The 10,852-nt window shown below is 41.8% G+C and overlaps 1 pseudogene; it reads left to right on the plus strand.

Annotated features, from left to right (window-relative positions):
• Positions 1 to 10,024: 10,024 nt before the first annotated feature.
• On the plus strand, positions 10,025 to 10,852 carry LOC112933237 (aminoacyl tRNA synthase complex-interacting multifunctional protein 2 pseudogene; annotated as a pseudogene).

Raw genomic sequence — 10,852 nt, forward strand, 5'->3', positions numbered from 1 at the left:
GGGGCCGCTGCCGGTTGCTGGGCGGGGCCTCCTCCGGCGCACGCGGTCTGCGGACGTCGTCGCCTCGCCCCGGTCACCTCGACGTCCCTCACCTGCGGGTGACCCAGCCGCGGGCTGCTCAGCCGAAAAACGGGCCTTGGTGGGTTTACTTTATTTAGGAAATAGATTACAAGGTAATACGTGGCCATTAGAGGGGTTTCAAACCAACCGCAGCGAGAGTTAAGAAGAATAAAGCCGCACGAAATGCCCGCAGGTAACCGCGGCTGGTGATTGGTCGGCTCTCAGCGGGGCGGATGTCGTAGTACCTTGTCTTAACGGAAGCAAACCATGCGCGCTTTGATGACCTCACAATTAAAGACTGTCTTTGCCTGCCAGTCCATGGAAGAGCATCGTGTGTGTGTGTGTGTGTGTGTGTGTGTGTGTGTGTGTTGCAATTGGTTAAATCAGTTGGCAAGGTGTTGGTTGAAGGGAACTTAAATGTCCTCAAATCCAGCCCATTGAACCTGTAGAGACTTGATCCACAGCCGACCTGACATCTCCCTTGGAATGTCTGACACGTATCTCAAACGTAACGTAGCCCAAATAAGACTTTTGATTTTTTTTAAGATCTTATTTATTTATTTATTTATGAGAGACACAGAGAGAAACAGTGACATAGGCAGAGGGAGAAGCAGGCTTCCTTGCGGGGAACCCGATGCAGGACTCGATCTCGAGCCCCCGGGATCACAACCTAGGCCGAAGGCAGACATTCAACGACCGAGCAACCCAGGCTCCCTAAAATCAAATCCCATTTTTATTTAAACGTTATACTCACTCTCCAGTTTTCCTCATCACAGCAAAAGTTCCCACTTTCTCTTTGCTGGTTCAGGACAAAAACCTAGGAATCATCCTTGAGTCTCTCCTATCCCCATATCCTACATTATTCCTTAAATAAATCCCGAATCTATCCTTTTGTCACCGTCTCCACCTCACAGTCACCATTATCTCTTGCCTAAGTTAGTCTCCATGCCACCTGTCTTCTCTCCTATAGTCTACACAACAGCAGTATTTCAGTGGCTTCTTGTGGCACTTAGGAAGAAGACCCAGACTCCCCCGGACAGAGGTCTCGTCTGCCGCACTAACTTCATCTCCCACCTCTCTTCCCTCATCCACTACACACTAACCATGCTGTATTTCCTGAGGTTCCTCATACCTGTTGAACACTTTCCTACTTAAGAGCCTCCACAACAACTGCTTCCTTTTTTTAGAATGCCTTTCTTCCAGAACTTCATACTGCCCATTTCTTCACTTGAAATAGGCCACTTATCTCCTCAAATGTTGCCTTCACTGATCATTCAATTTGAAATATCTCACCCCAGTTACTCTTTCTCACCACAGTCTTTATGACTTCTCTTATAACTGTCCTGTTTTCAAATGCCTAATACCCCTTGAAATTATCTTTTACAATTTTTTGATATATTAATTACTGCCTGCCTCTTCACCCTGGAATGCAAGTTATCTATCTTGTTCCCTCTCTGCGTTCCTACTGTTTAGAACAGTTCCTGGTTATAGTGGGATGTTCAATACTGATGATTGATTGAATAAAAGAACATATGTTCTCAGCCTGGATGGTCAATCTGAAGACACAAATATAAGAATATGACCTGTTGGGCGACTGGTGGCTCAATCAGTTAGGTGTCTGCCTTCAGCTCAGGTCATGATCCCAGGGTCCTGGGGTTAAGCCCCACATGGGGCTCCCTGCTCTGTGAGGAGCCTGCTTCTCCCTCTCCCTCTGCCTGCCACTCCACCTGTTTGTGCTCTCTCTCTCTCTGTGTCAAATACATAAATAAAATCTTTAAAAAAAAATGTCTTGTCAAAGCAGGAGTGTGATAGAAGAAAAGCTACTGACAAGTTTTATCTATTTTAATATGAAATAGACATGTAAATAGTAAAATATAAATGTACAGTTTTTAAAAAGTGAATACCTAAGTAAATACTACCTAGTTCAAGAAATAGAACATTGCCAAAAACCCTGAAGAATTCATGTGTCCTTTCCCAATATTAACCCCACCTTTTCCAAGTGACAACTACGTTGATAATTATTAAAACCACTTTTGCTCTTTTTAATATAATTTTTATAATTCATTAATTTTCATTTTTATAAAGTATTCCATTGAATGTATACACAAGAATATATCCATTCCACTGCTAATGGGCATTTGGGTTGTTTGCATCATTATAAAACAATGCAGTTGTGAGCATTCTTCTTGTGCATGTGAGTACTCATTTCTCTAGATGAGGGTTTCATGGAAATTTTGATATTTAGGGACAGAGAATTTTGTTGTAGGTGGTGGGGGAACAGGGCAAGGGGGAAGTATTCTATATTTTGTAGGGTGCTTAGCAGCATCCATCACTTTACCCACCAGCTGCTAGTGGCATGGCTTCAGTTGTGAAAACCAAAAATGTCTCTGGGCATTTCTATATGTTACTGGAGAAGCAAAATTGCCCCAGTCGAATCACTGATCTGTGGTAAATAACAAGCAATAGAATTCCTGGTTTGTATCTTTAGATTTACCACATAGTGCCAAACTGTTTTCCAAAATGCTTGCAAGAGAAGTGACATGGAATTAATAGAATAGAGAGCTCCAAGAATGGGACCAGTTGCAAAACTGGTCTTCCCAGCAAGAATTCTGCTAGCATAAACAGACACAATCAACTTTTTTAGAACTCTGGAACCTAGTCAAATACCTGTGTCAACCAGTGAGTGCTTAATGAGGAAAGATGCAACTGAGTTTTGGTAGGAGACATTGTGTGGTTTTTGCTTACCTGCCTACCATCCTTTATTCCCCAAATCAACAGCAGCCTTGTGGACAATGGCCCATCCCTGGCACAATGTATTGGCACCAGGGAAAGCAATATGAGCCTTATTCTAAAAAATTGTAGTCATGCATTTGACTTGTCTAGTGGCTCCTTGAGGGACCATAGCAGAGACTGAACTTTATTTTGCCTGCCTCAGGTTAGAGTGGCTTTCTGAGTGGCACCTGATGGAAGCATTAAAGATATATGCTATCCATTGCTGCCTAGGGCAAGGAATTAAGGATGAGGCAAATAGCAGACAGGCCCAAAAGCAGGGTATGAGGAGGCTGAGGAGGAAGATTCTTAAAGGAACAAGAGCAGTGAAGGACTACTATGTACACTGAGGATCTGGAATGCAATGTGCATTCCCTGGGGGCAGACACATACTCAGAAAAGGCCTGAAAGGACCTTTCATCTCTGGCTGATCTTTGGGTGCCACTTAAGTAGGAAGTGAAGGTTAAGGTAGAGTTGTAGTCAGCTTGGCTTAGGATTGAAGGAGTACGCTAGCCCAGAGCCAGTATGTAAAGACCAAGGGTTTGTTTGTTTCTTTTTTCATTTTGTCTCCAGGCATTTAAGGAAATATATTCTGTTCCCTAGCTGACTGCTGAGATAACAGAACAGAAGCTTCAGTGAGCATACAAAAAAAGTAGTTTGGAAATGGACAATTGCAACCTTCAACAATCAACACCAGATAGCCCTATGGAGAGGGAGAGAATCTATAGAGATGGTGAGTATGTTTGTTGTTTAGAACTAGAGGAGGAATGTGCACAGTACAAAGATGATACCCAGGGCAGCCCTGGTGGCTCAGTGGTTTAGCGCTGCCTTCAGTCCAGGGCATTATCCTGGAGACCCAGGATCGAGTCCCACGTCAGTCTCCCTTTGTGGAGCCTGCTCTCCTCCCTCTGCCTGTGTCTTTGCCTCTGTGTGTGTGTATGTGTCTCATGAATAAATAAATAAAATCTTAAAAAAAAGATGATACCCAAAGGGTATGAGGTTTCATTTTGAAGTGATGAAAATGTTCTAAAAAAGTGGTGATAGTTGCACACATCTGTGATTATACTAAAAACCATTTACTTGTATAGTTTAAATTAGTGAAATGCATGGTATGTGAATGTATCTCAAAAAAAGATTTTTTAAGCTCTTTTGTAGGCTGGTACACATTCTTAACTTTAATATATTCTTGGAAAAAAAATAATATATTCTTGGTTAATTTATCTTTGTGTCAATATGAAATATCTCTCTTTATCTCTCTTGGTCCTGAACTTTTCCCTTTGAATCCCCTTTACTTTTTGCTTGTACTTTATTGATGTATTGTATTGTGTAAACATAAAATATATTTAAGATGTACAACTTTAAGATTTGGTACATGTATACACTGTGAAGGAATCATCACAGTCAAGTAAATTAACATATGCATCACCTCACGTAGCTACCATTTTCTTTTCTGTGTGTGTGTATGTGTATGTTGAGAACACGTAAGATCTTCCCTCTTAGCAAATTTTAAGTATATATTACTGTTAACTATAATCACATTGTTGTACATTAGATCTCCAGAACTTATTCATCTTGAAAAACTGAAACCTTGTACCCCTTGACCAACATCTCTCCATTTCCCTCTACCCCCAGCCCCTGCTAACCATCATTCTACTTTCTGCCTTTATATGTTTGACTATTTATGTATTCCACATACAAGTGAGATCATACAGTATTTGTTTTTCTGCATCTGGTTTCTTTTTATTAGCACAGTGCCCTCCAGGTTAATCCACATTTTCATAAACGGCAATATTTCCTTCTTTTTATTTATTTTTTATGTTAAGATCTACTTGTTTATTTATATAGAGACAGAGACAGAGAGCAGAATGGGGGAAGGGGCAGAGGGAGACAATCCCAAGCAGACTACACACTGAGCCCAACACAGGACTCAATTTCATGACTCTGAGATGAAATCAAGAGTTGGATGTCTCAGCTGACTAAGCCACCCAGGTACTCAAAGATTACCTTCTTTTTAAAGACCAAATAATGCTCCATTGTGTGATGTATATAGATTTTCCTAGCCTAAAAGTATGAATGTATTTATATGTGAATGGGTTCTTGTGACTAGCTTCTTCAATTTGATACATTTTCAAGATTCATCCAAGTTGTACCATGTATCAGTACTTCATTCCTTTTTATGGCCAAGTAACATTCCACTGAATGGATATACCACTTTGTGCTTATCCATTTCTCCATCAACAGACACTGTAATAGCATTGTATGATGAGAGACAGTAGCCACACTTGTGGCAAGAATAGCACAGATGTGTCTAATCTCTATGTTGCATACCTGAAACTAATGTAACATTGTGTGTCAACTATACATCCATTAAAAAAAAAAAAAAAGGCTTGGGGCACCTGGGTGGCTCAGTCCACTAAGCATGGGACTTTTGATCTCAGCTCAGGTCTTCATCTCAGGGTTGTGAGTTCAAGCCTTGCATAGGGCTCCACACTGGGCATGGAGCCTACTTTAAAAAAAAAAAAAAAAAAAACAAGACTGAACTCTAATGTAAACTACAGACTTTAGCTAATAATGTATTGGGTCACCAGGCATAACAAATGTACCACAGTAACACAGGATGTTAATAATGGAAACTGAGGGGATAGCATGGAGTCGGGTGGGGGCAGACAGGATATATGCAAACTCTGTACTGTCTGTTCAACTTTTTCTTTCTTTCTTTCTTTCTTTCTTTCTTTCTTTCTTTCTTTCTTTCTTTCTTTCTTTCTTTCTTTTGAGAGGGAGAGGGGTGATGGGAGTAGAAGGAAAGGGAGAGAGGATCCCAAGCAGGCTCCATGCCCAGCTTAGAGCCAGATATGGGGATCAAACCCACAACCCTGAGATCATGGCCTGAGCTGAAATCGAGTCAGATGCTTAGCTGACTGAGCCGCCCAGGCAACCCTTAATTTTTCTGTAAATCTAAATCAGCTCTAAAAAATGCCTATTAATTTGAAAAAAAAAACTATAAAAGCAGAAATTTATCACAGTGAGATAAATAGAGTTGAATAGAACCAGAATGTGGTTTTTGAGAAGATTAGTAAAACAGATAACTCCTGATAATACTGATCAAGTCAAAAAGGGAGAAGGTACATGTAAAAACATTAAGGACATTGTATGGGAAAAACAATACATAATACTAAGAATAATTTTGCACCAATAAATTTGAAAACTCAGATGAAAATAGTCATTTTTCTATAAAGTTGTAAATTTCAAAAATAAATTGTATGTCAAAAACAAAAAGTAAATGAACTATAGAAAACATAAAAAGACAACTAATCACATGAGAAATGGAAAGCTCTGGGAAACTTCCCAAATGTATCAAACAATGTTGCAAACAAGTTTTGTAAAAACTTTAGGGAACAGAAAAATGCTCTTACATGAAAGATTCCAGAGTGCAGAAAACATGGAAAACTAATTTTGTGACTTTGGAATAATCTTGTCACAAAAATTAGACATGTATAGACAGCAAAACAATAACAACTAAACAGAAGGCAATCTCACACACATTGATGTGAAAATCCTCAATATTAATATTAGCACATCAATTCCAGCAAAGTAATAAATCACTAATGATAATCAAGCTTTCATCACAGAATGCAAAAATGATTTGGCTGGCTTTCTGCACATGCTCACTAGCCATTTGCAAAAGCCTTATGCTCACCGCCCTCAGGGGTGCACATAGAGAGATAGCCATAGGGTGATGGTGTGGAGGGGGGAGGTACATGGAGATGGAGGTAGGGGAAAGGGAGGATACCCACAGGCCAGTTGGGGGGATCCACAAGCAAGTCATCCCCAGCAATTTGTGGGGAGGCTTCCTAGTGGAGTCCACAAAGCAGCCAGGAGGATCTGTGTCTCTTTGATGCTGTGGAGTGCCCTGGCTGTTGTTCTGCTAGCCCTTCCTTGTTCCCCACCCCACCCCACCCCACCAAGTTGTGGAGCACACCTCTGTATTCCGGAAGGAGCAAGAAAGGAATGGATCTCTTTAGCAGCCTCCCATAAGCTGAGAAAGCCAAGTGCTCACTCACATGTTCTCACTCTGTGCCATGGGAGAAATCACCGGCTGAGCAGGTTTCTCTTGGCACTGAGCTGTGCCACCTTGGGGTAGGTGTGAGTGATACAGGTAAAGTGAAGCTGTTCCTCTTACCTCTTCAATGCATTAACTTTTTTTTTCTCCAGCAGTGCTGGACTCCTGGACATCCATAGAGGCACTCTCATCTGTGGCTGATAGCCAAATTTTTGTTCTTTGGGGGAAGATAATAGAAACTCCTATTCCAACACAGTTCAGATGTCACTCTCCATCATCTCTTTCTGGGATTCCTATTACACACATAGTGGGACTTCTCAGTCTAGTCTCCATAGGAGTCTATAAATGATTTGTCTTTCTCCCATTCTATTTTCTACCTTTTATCTTATTGTGCTGTGTGCCAAAAGATATTCTCAGTTTGATGTTTAGTTCTCTAATTACTCTCTGGCCACGTCCAATCTTTTATTCAACCCATCTATTTGGATTTTTACAAATTCCAACAGATATGTGTTTGCATTTTCATATTTTGAAAATATGTGTTGTATATTCAAAATCTTTTTTAGTTTTTTTCTCACAGCTGACTATTCATATTGCATAATGATTTAAGAAATGTTTTATTTTGAAATGATTTTTAGACTTATTGAAGGGTTGCAAAGATAAGACAGAGTTGTTATCTTTCCCTTTAATAATGCTGCCATCTTACATAACCATGGTGCAATTAGCAAAACTAAGAAATTATTACCTCTACCATACTATTAACTGAATTGCAACTTTATTCAGATTTCACCAGTTTTCCATTAATGTCTTTTTTCTGTTCCAGCATCAAATCCAGGAACTGACATTGAATTTAGTTGTTCTGCATTGTCAGTGTCAGTTCCTCAGTCCTCTCTAGTCTTTCAGATTTTATTTCAGAGGGAAAGACTTGCGTGAGTGCAAGTACCTATGGGGAGTGGGGTGGGATGAGAGGGAGGCAGGGATAGCAGGGGAAGCAGACTCCCTGCTAAGCACAGAGCCTTAGGTGGGGCTGGACCTCCTGACGTGGAGATCATGACCTGAGCCAAAACCAAGAGTTGGTCACCCAAACGACTAAGCCACTCAGGTGCCCCTTATAACCTTAATACCTTTTGAAGGGTACTGATCAGGTGTTTTTCAGAACATTCCTTGATTTGTGTTTGTCTGATACTTTCTTATGATTAGATTAAGGCCACAGATTTGGGGGAAGAATATAACAGAGGCTATTATTCCTCCTCAGTGCATGGCACAAGAGAGTACACATGTCTGGAAGTCTTATTTGGGGTGATATTAACATTGATCATTTGGTTAAGGTGGTATTGGTAAGAAAGAGTTGTCCCTTCTCAGTTTATTTATTCAATTTAATTATTTGCTATTATTAGCCATTTGATGCCTTTAAGTAGACATTACCAAATTTTATGCAAATTTTAAATTGTCCCTACTTTCAGAAAGAGACTTATCTAATTTATTTCACCATTACCAGAAGTTCTTTATCTATAACATACCTACCTATCTATATTTATGCCTCTGATATCTATTTTTGTTTCTATCTCTGAGACATGAACAGGAAATATTTAAGGGAATTTTCACTTCTAATAACCTTAACCAAACAATCAGTGTTAACATCACCCCAAATAAATAGGCATAGGTATTATTATTGTCTAGAATGTATTTCAGTTTTTTACATGAATGATATCGTAATGTGCAATCAGATTTGTTTTCTCAACAATTATGTCTTGGGCTCCTATATTAGAACATACAGTTCTTCCTCATTCTTTTTTGAATAATACCACCAAACTCAGAATGATGGATAGGTAGGGTTAGGGTAAGGGTTTGCTTTTTTATATGGTTAGTAGCCCAAGGGTACTTTGGATTTTATATAACATTTTGATTTTCTTATTATGTGAATGAATTTGTTTTGAGTTGCATAATCAAACATTTGAAACATGAGTGTTATGTTGGTTAAAAAGGCATTTTGGAGTAAGAACAGAAAACCTTTAGGTAAGAGAGTGTCACTTTGCCAGACAACTTCTTTGGCATTTGGGATTATTTTTAGCATAGTGTGTTAATTTTTTAAAAGTAATCTCTACACCCATTGTGGGGGTTGAATTTACAATCATGAGACCAAATCTTTTTTTAAAGATTTTATTTATTCATGAGAGACACACAGAGAGAGGCAAATACATAGGTAGAAGGAGAAGCAGGCTCCCTGCAGGAGCCCGATGTGGGACTCAATGCCAGGACCCCGGGATCATGATCTGATCCCAATGCACACACTCAACCGCTGAGCCACCCAGGCGCCCCACCATACCTTCTCTCTACCAATTTTCCACTATTTTCAATTTATGAGGAGTCTCAAAAAACAGAAGTGGCCTTATTAAGGAAGGAATGTCAAGGGGTCAAGGGAAATTTGGTAGTTGCTAGTAGAGCGTGGCCAGCATCCTGCCTCAGTTTCCCTCCCAATACCCCCCACCCCCCACCTCCATCTAGTGTCTTTGAATGTGGTATGAGGGGAGCTCTGGGGCTAAGCTGTGGCCCTCGAGGTGCTTCCGCAGCATGACAGTCTGAGCCAGCCTGGACGCCCTGGTTTCCTCTGTGGCTGGTCAGCATGGTGCCCCAACTGGTGACTCTGAGGTGGTGACAGCCAAGGTGGTGGCTGCTGTGGATTGTCCCGCCCCCTGCAGCCTGAGGTGGGCACTGCAGTGACGAGGTGCTCAGTCCAGGGAGAGGTCCGCCAGGTTCTGGGCACACTGCTGCAGGTAGTCGAAGTCAGGCACGGGGAAGGGCATACGGGACCACTTCTTGGCCTGGACTCTCCCTCGGGGTGTCTCTAGAAGCATGCTGCGGACTTTGAGCGCCGGCAGCTTCACTGACTTGTAGATCATTTGCAGGCCCCAGGCCTCCCCACAGTTCCTGCAGTGAATAAAAGTGCAACACTCAGTGCATGTCCCAGCCCCATGCTTGGAAGCTTGGGAGTGGGAGTGGGGCAGAGAATGGGGAAGGAAAGAGCAGATAGGAGGTGATACTGAATGACTTCACATTCACCTGTGATGTCCTTTGCCCAAGCCAGAAGAAAGCAAAGGGGAAAGGGCTGCAGGGTAGATGATTTATTTTCACTTGAACATGGAAGGGAAGTCTCACACTCCCCCTTCCCCTTCTCAGGGGGAGTGTATCTTAATCAGCACCCCCTTCTCCATCCACCCTGCTGGGAGGAGCGACTCAGCTAACCCAGTCCTCTTACCGTCCTCCCTTGAAGAGGGTTTGGCAAAGGGGACAAAGGACGGAGCCACACCAGGCAGAGGTCTGAAGCCCTGGAATGGAGGGAATGAGGCGCACACACACTCTGCAGTCAAGAGCGTACCAGAAAACCTCCTCAAGTGCTTTGGCGAGCAGACTAAAAACCAACCCCGTCAAGAATATCAGCTGGGTTTTACTCTGATTTAGAAAAATGTGCTGAAGACTCAGATGAAGTTCAGTGTCCAAACAATGTGTCCCATCGAAGGAGAAGGGAACATTGCACGTTTTTTGTTCTCTCTGTTTGGCCAGAAGCAGAATGCTATAAATTTGACCCTCATAGATATCCGGGTAGATATAGCTATCTTTCAGCTGAAAGAGGGAAGCAGTAAAGAAAAAGCTGCTGTGTTCCGCTTCATGAACTCTGCTCTTGGGAAGAGCCCCTGGCTTGTTGGGAATGAACTCACTGTGGCAGATGTTGTGTTATGGTCTGTGCTCCAGCAGACGGGAGGCTGCAACGTGACAGTGCCAGCCAATGTGCAGAAGTGGATGAGGGCATGTGAGAACCTGGCCCCTTTCAACACTGCCCTCAAGCTCCTTAAGTGAAGTTTAATAACTGTAAAAGGTTGACTTCGAGAATGGTGCTGTTTCACGTGTATTGTGGGTAAAGGAACTTGTACTAAAATCGGTCTATCTGGGCCAGTTGCCTAGAATCAA

The sequence above is a fragment of the Vulpes vulpes genome, chromosome 11 (assembly GCF_048418805.1).
Source record: "Vulpes vulpes isolate BD-2025 chromosome 11, VulVul3, whole genome shotgun sequence".
NCBI classification, from domain to species: Eukaryota; Metazoa; Chordata; class Mammalia; order Carnivora; family Canidae; genus Vulpes; species Vulpes vulpes.